Below are 7,566 nucleotides of genomic sequence, written 5' to 3'. Positions count from 1 at the left end.
GTTCATGTAAGCCATGGGACTGGAACTATTTAGCTTAGGTTAGAATTCCTCTGTTTTTGGTCAAAGAATATGACCTTGCAGTTTTCAGATAGAGAAATCCAAGCTACTAACAGATATAAGGTGTTCCAAAAGACTTGGTGCAGTTTTAAGTTATTAAATCTATTAATATTTCAAATGAATTAAATGCTCCAAATTACTAATTCTCTATACTATTATGATACTAATATGAAAAATGCAAATTAAATCACTTCAGAGGTTCCATCCATCTTTTTGGCAACAAAGATCATGAAAATGGAAAATGGCAATTGTTGAAGGGACTTCAGTAGAGAGGCAAATTGATCCAGAAAGCTATTTAGAACTATGCCCCTAAAGCCACTAACACTTGCATGACTTTTGACCCAGGTTTACTATTACTTAGAGCACACATTCTCTTTTCTTTTTTTTTTCTTTTTTCTTTTTTTTTTTTTGGTGAGGCGATTGGGATTAAGTGATTTGCCCAGAGTCACATAGCTTGTAAGTGTCATGTGTCTGAGGCCAAGTTTGAACTCAGATCCTCCTGACTTCAGGGCCGGTGCTCTATCTACTGTACCACCTACCTGACTCCTAGATCATACATTCTTAACCTTTGTGTGTGTGTGTGTGTGTGTGTGTGTGTGTGTGTGTGTGTGTGTATGTGTGTGGTGTGTATGTGTGTGGTGTGTATGTGTGTGTGTGTTTGGGACTCATTTGGCAGTCTGGTAAAACCTATGAACCCTTTATCTGGATGCTTTTAAATGAATAAATAAAATATATGGGATTATAAAGGAAACCAATTATATTGAAATATAGTGGTTATATATGTTTGTATATATGTATGTGTGTGTATATACATACACATATGTATGTGTATTGTGTATACATGTGTATATATGTATACATGTGTATGTGTATATATGCACACATATGTATATTTGTGTACACACACACACACACACATACACACACACACACACATATTCATGGACCCTATCTTAAGAAGCCCTGCCTTACAGAGATCGAAGAAAGAGAAAAAGGACCCCTATGTACAAAAACATTTATAGCAACTCTTTTCAAAGTAATGAAATACTGGAAAACTAAAGGGTTTCCCATCAATGGGGAATGGCTAAACAAATTATGGTACATGAATGCAATTGATTATTGCGCTATAAGAAATGACAAAACAGATAGCTTCAGAGAAACCTGGGAAGACTTGTGTGAATTAAAGCTGAGTAAACTGAGCAGAAACAGGACAATGATTTATAAAATACCATATTATATACATATATATATATATATATTTATATATATGTGTGTGTTTGTGTATGTATACATACATACACACACAAGTATCACTGCATATGTATATATGCATATGTACACATACACATATATATGTGCATATGCCTATACACACACAATCTATCTATCTATGAAACAACTGTGAAAGACTCAAGAATTCTGATCAATGAAATGACTGTGATTTCAGAAGAAGCACGCCACCCAACTTTTGACTCAAATACAGGAGACATACTTTTTGGGACACAGTATTTGTGGCTATTTGTTTTGCTTGAGGGCTATTTTTATGAGGGCTAAAGGAAAAAATAATTTCCCTGATTTAAAATTTCCCTGCTCAATGAAAACATGACTCTTCATATTATCCTAGGGTAACTCTTTAATTTTCTTTCTTTTTCACTTTTAATAAACATTTTATTTACTGACCAACAAAGTAGTTCTAAAACAATAGCTTCTGGAAGAACCACTTGATTTTGCCTATCTTGTACCTTTCCTCAAATTTGACCTTGGCCTCCCTCCTAGCCTTACGTTTTAGTGCAGGGTCACGGAACACATCCTTGTTGACAACCGTTTTGTCGAATGGAATATCCACAGAGTATCCGGTGGACATGAGGTGATTGCAGTTATAAACTTTCACAAAGAACTTGATTTTTTATCTTGTAGCAATCTTCTTTTTGCCCATTACTGCAGTCACTTTGCAAGGGTAGTGGTCAATACCTGCCACCAAGGCATGGCTATAGGACCTGTCGGAGGTCCCATCATCAATGTTCTTGACGATGACTGCTTTGCGCCCAGAGTATCTCCCAGCCAGGACCAGCACCACCTTCCCGGGTTTTGTGAACTTGCCATTTTGTAGTCTGGAGCCCAGTAACTCTTTAATTTTCAAAAGGACTTTCAGCTACCTACAACCTTGAGCTAGGGATTTAAAAAAGTCAACATTTCTCTCTGCTACTATTGACTTTATAAGAAAGTTTATCAACTGGTCAAAGCTAAAGATTCTCTTTTAGCTCTCTCTACAAGTCAGCTGGGGAGAGTAGCTCATTAACTGGGAGAATAGAACAAGAGTTCCCTGCATCATCTCTCCGAGCTATCCTAGAAGCTACACCATTGTCATCATGGCAAAGCTAACTTCACTCCTATTACCATGTTTTAGACAAACAAAACAGGCTCATCATACTGCTTAGTCTAATTCCTATTAGTGAAAGGGTGCTAGACCTAGGATTTAGCAGGCCTGAGTCTAAACTGTAGTTTGAAATCCTGGATTTAAGTTTGTCCACCAAACTTTCTAGCGGCATGAACATAAGCAAGTCTTGGTCCTAACTTCTGTAGTAGGATGTTTGTGATGAATGGCTGACCCTATTTAGCAGTAGGAACCAATTTTTATGTTAAGAAGTCCACCTGTATGCCCACCAGTTGCCACCAGAAGGCACTCTGGCATAACTTCAAAGTTCTCTGACTCTCAGAAAGCTGGTCACCTCTTTTACTTAGGCCCTGCATCTTTGCATGTGGTATAACCTATTTTATTTATCTAAGGTCTGCATGTTTGGACTACCCATTTATTTGGCTCACAGCTCAGCCCTCATCCTACTAGGAAATATCTTTCCCTTTTAGTATTTCTTTCTTCCCAAAGGCATCTAGTATTATTATCCCATTACTTTTGGAACATTCATTATGTCACTGGACGTGTGCTTTATTGGTTTACCTCTAATTCAAGGACATGTTAAATAAAATTGCAATTAGAATTTTAGAAATCAATAAAAAGCATCAACCAAATCAATAGTATCACCCCAAGCTCTTATGATCTTCCTCATTCCAAACAGCAAGTTTCATATCTACAGGCAAACAGAAAGTTTAGTTCCTTCACTAACTGCTCCTATGAGAATTTGGCAAACTATTTACTTTGAGACTTTTTGGCAAAACTCTGGCTGTTTTAGTGATCCAAGCAAACACCCAAAGCATTTCTCTTGGCCTCTCCTGAGACAGCTGGGACTTCACAGGCTGAATGCTACTAGTGCTGAAGTTAAGTCCAGGCAATTGCCATATTCATATCTCAATCCCAATGTTTTAATTTATTGGGGAGAGGAGGGAGAAGGCTTCCCATAAGCATATATTCATTAAAAGTAGGAAAAGATAATTTTCCCATTCAGAAAATAAGCATGCTAGTACTTTCTAACTGGCAGGAAAATAACATATTAATAGTTTCCCTTAGCAAGCCTTCTTCATTTCTAATTCTTAGAATCCTTAGCTTCCTTTATGGTTCATTTCAGGTGCCTTTCCCCACCAGTTGTTAGTGCTTTCTACTTCTTGAAAATATCTTGCATTTGCTTATCAGTTTCATCATTGTCCTTTTGTCCTTCCCTTTGCCTCATACCTAAATATAAGCTCCCTGAAGGTAGAAACTACTTTTTGTTTTTGTCTTGTCTTCTCAGGACTCTGTATATAATGGGTATATGCTGGATACCTTGTAGGTATCAAATGTTTGCTGAATGAGCTGTGTGATGATGGGCAAGTTAATTTAACTCCAAGCTTGTACCCTTTTCTTACAGAAAAGGTACCTCAAAGGTATAGGATTGTGAGGAAATAGCTTTATAAACATTGAAGTGTCATATATATTTGAGAAATCATTCATTATTCTTTTACTTATAACATGTTCATGTTTCCTAAGCCTTGGATCTCAGATTTCCCTTTCCCAACTATAAAGGCAGTGAGCATAGTGTAAGGATAATTATCTGTACTGACAAGGGATCTAGAGTAAATAATAGAGGAATGCAATCAGGACAGCGATAGCAGAATAATTGCCCATGAACATGGAGAAGCGGGACCACAGGCCAAAGGATAGAGCAGGGTCTAGAGCAACAGAAGGTCCAATCAATATCAGGAACAGAAATTGAGAACAGAAGTCAATTGATCAGAACAAGTCAGGGAGAGTAAATATTTATATAGGGCCTGACACTATGCTAAATACTTTTGACAAATATTATCTCATTTGATACTCACAGCAACACTGGGAGGTAGGTGTTATTATTATATTCCCATCTTAGAGTAGAGGAAACTGCAGCAAACAGAACTTAAGTGTTTTGCTTAGGGCCACACAGCTAGTAAGTGTCTGAGGTGAGATCTGAACTCCAGTCTTCCAGGTTCCAGACCTAGCGCTCTATCCTCTGAATCAGCTGCCTCTAATAGTAATAAAAGAGTCAGAGGATAATGCAAGCAAGCAGAGAGTAGGAATAAGTGCTTCCTGGTGCCTCTGACAGGACATTACTCTTCCAGGGAAAGAACAATGAATTCAGTGGACACAGTCTGATATGCAGAGCTAGGCTGAATCTGGGACATAGCTTATTATCACTCAGTTCCCCCAATGGTATGACTGTGTCTAGATTTTGGGGCAGAACAATAAAGGTTGTGGGAGTCCATTCAGATCCTATAAGGTCAACAAATAAACCAGTCAGTCTCCTGTTTACCTCTCCCAGAGGCTTTGTGCTGACCATACACATAAATGTGGAAATAATAGGGAAAAAAATGAAGGATCCCAAGATCACAAAACCCACATTCCTGAATTATATGAGGCCAGGGACAGTAATTTTTCGTCTTTTGTACCCCTCATAGCACGTTACAGGGTGACTTCCAAATATTAGTTGCTTAATAAATCTTTATTAAAATGAATTTGATTGAATTTTATTAGTGCATCATAACATTTGATCTAGAAGGAGCCTTGGAGATCATCTAGTTCTTAACCAGGGAATATGTGAACTGGATAGAAATTCAGCAGTAAACACTCTGATAAGGGGGCAATGGCTGTCCCCACACTAACAAGGGGTCTAAGACACAAAAAAAGTTATGAAGCCCTTTCTTTTTAAAGATGACAAAACTGAGGTCCATAGATATTAAGTAACTTCCTCAGGGTCATACAGGTGGCTGCCACTCTCATGAACAGTGACAGCCAAAGCATACCTCTTTGCTAATAATGGAAACTTTGGAATCAATATGATGCCATGTGCCCAATAGGTGTGTTTTTGTAGTGTTATTGTAGTAATCTGTTAAGTAGTTTTATACTCTAATAAAATGTATTTTAAAAATAAATTATAAAAAATGAATTAAGGTAGTAAGTTGGAGAACATGTCTGGCACATAACATCTAACATCACATTCAGTGCTCTTTCTACTAACTGAATTGAGTTGAAATCAATGTTTCAGCCATCTTCTGCTTCCATAATCACCCTGCATCAGATCTCTTTGAAATCTCCCACATATTAGGACGGTTTAAACAGCGCACCAGTGTAGACTCCAAAATGTTATCTGCTTAAATACATTCTGGATCCCAGCCCCAGTATAATAGAATTGCTGGGGCTATCATCAGCATGCAATTGCACTTTTGCACCTTCCTCCCTGGCACTCTATTGTAGTGTGCTAATATTTCTGACTTACATTCTGAATGATTCATCACATGTTCTGGTGGCATATGCTTTTAAACTGCGTCTCTTGGTGTATATATGTGTGGTACTCGTTCCTCCTATTTCCTTTTTAAAGAAACTACTTATTTTTGACATTCATTTAAAAAAGATTTCTGAATTCTGAATTTTCTCCCTCCTTCCCACTCCTCACCCACTAGTTGAGGAAGCAAGAAATGAGATATCAATTTTACATGTGAAATCATGCAAAACGTATTTCCATATTAGTCGTGTTGGGGGAAAAAAAGCCAAGAAAAATGAAGAAAGTGAAAAAAATTATGCTTCAATCTGCACTCAGACTCTATCAGTTCTTTCTCTGGAGGTAGACAGCATTTTTCATCATACATCCTTCAGAATTGTCTTGGATTAATGTATTGATCAGAATGGCTAAGTCATTCACAATGGGATATTGCACAATATTGCTGTTCTGAGTACAATGTTTTCCTTGTTCCGCTTGCTTCACTCTGCATTAGTTCATACGTCTTCACAGGTATTTCTAAAGTCATCCTTTTCATCATTTCTTATAACACAATAGTACTTCATCACAATCAAATACCATAACTTGTCCAGCCATTCCCTAATTGATTTCCAATTCTTTGCCATCACAAAAAAGAGCTGCTATAAATATTTTTGTACATATAGGACCTTTTCATTTTTCTTTGATCTCTTTGGGATATAGACCTAGTGCAATTGCTGGGTCAAAGGGTGTAAGCACAGTTTTAGACCCCTTTGGGCATAGTTCTAAATTGTTTTCCAGAATGGTTGGATCAGTTCACAACTCTCCCAACAGTGCATTAGTGTCTCACTTTTTTCCATATCCCCTTCAACATTTCTTATTTTCCTTTTCTTTCAGATTAGTCAATCTAATTCAAAAGATGATCAATGGATTTTTTCAATTTCCATTTTACCCTCTGGACTGACAATATCAGGGCACTTTTCCTGGATAACTCCTAGAAAAATTATTGTTTTTTTAAATCAAATTAACCAATGATTTGTCTATTTTATTGTATTTTAAAATAAAACCAGCTCCTAGTTTTATTTATTAGTTCAATATATATATTTTTACTTTTAATTTCATTAATCAAAATTTTGATTTTCAGGATTTCCAGTATAGTGTTTAATTATAAATTTTTAAATTTTTTCTTGTGTTTTTTTTAAATTGCACATTTAATTCATTGATCTGCTCTTCCCATATTGTGTTTATGTAAATATTTAGAGAAATAAATGTTCCCTTAAGTATTGCTTTGGCTGCATCCTACAAGTTTTGGTATATTGTCTCATTGCTGTGATTCTCCTTAATGAAATTATTGACTCTTCCCATGATGTGTTCTTTGACCCACTCATTCTTCAGAGTTAGCTTATTTATTTGCCAATTAATTTTTAATCTATGCATCCATGGCCCTTTATTAGATGAAATTTTTATCACATTATGGTTTAAAAAGTATGCACTTAATATTACTGATTTTCTGCATTTTTCTGAGGTTTTCGTGCCCTTACACATGGCCAATTTTTGTAAAGGTTCCATGAATTGCTGAGAAAAAAGTATACTTCTTTCTATTCTTAACCATGTTAGATAGTTCATATCTATTTTGTCTCCCTAAAATTCTATTCATCTCCTTAACTTCTTTCTTATTTATTTTATGATTAAATTTATCTGGTTCTGAGAGGGGAAAGTCGAGGTATCCTACTAGTATTGTTTTTCTTTCTATTTCCTACTGTAGCTCATTTAATTTTTCTTTAAGAATCTGAATGTTGCATTTGATGCACATATATTTAGTATTACTATTACTCCATTGTCTATATAGCAT

At 36.2% G+C, this 7,566-nt stretch overlaps 1 pseudogene; it reads right to left on the bottom strand.

The window, feature by feature from the left end:
• Positions 1-1,740: 1,740 nt before the first annotated feature.
• Positions 1,741-7,566, bottom strand: part of LOC110212791 (large ribosomal subunit protein eL27 pseudogene) — a 59,163-nt pseudogene continuing 53,337 nt past the window's right edge.

This window comes from Phascolarctos cinereus, unplaced genomic scaffold (genome assembly GCF_003287225.1).
Source record: "Phascolarctos cinereus isolate Bilbo 61053 unplaced genomic scaffold, phaCin_HiC Scaffold_726;HRSCAF=1367, whole genome shotgun sequence".
In the NCBI taxonomy this organism is placed as follows: Eukaryota; Metazoa; Chordata; class Mammalia; order Diprotodontia; family Phascolarctidae; genus Phascolarctos; species Phascolarctos cinereus.
Note: the sequence above shows the minus strand (reverse complement) of the source record. Positions and strands in the feature narration are given on the sequence as shown.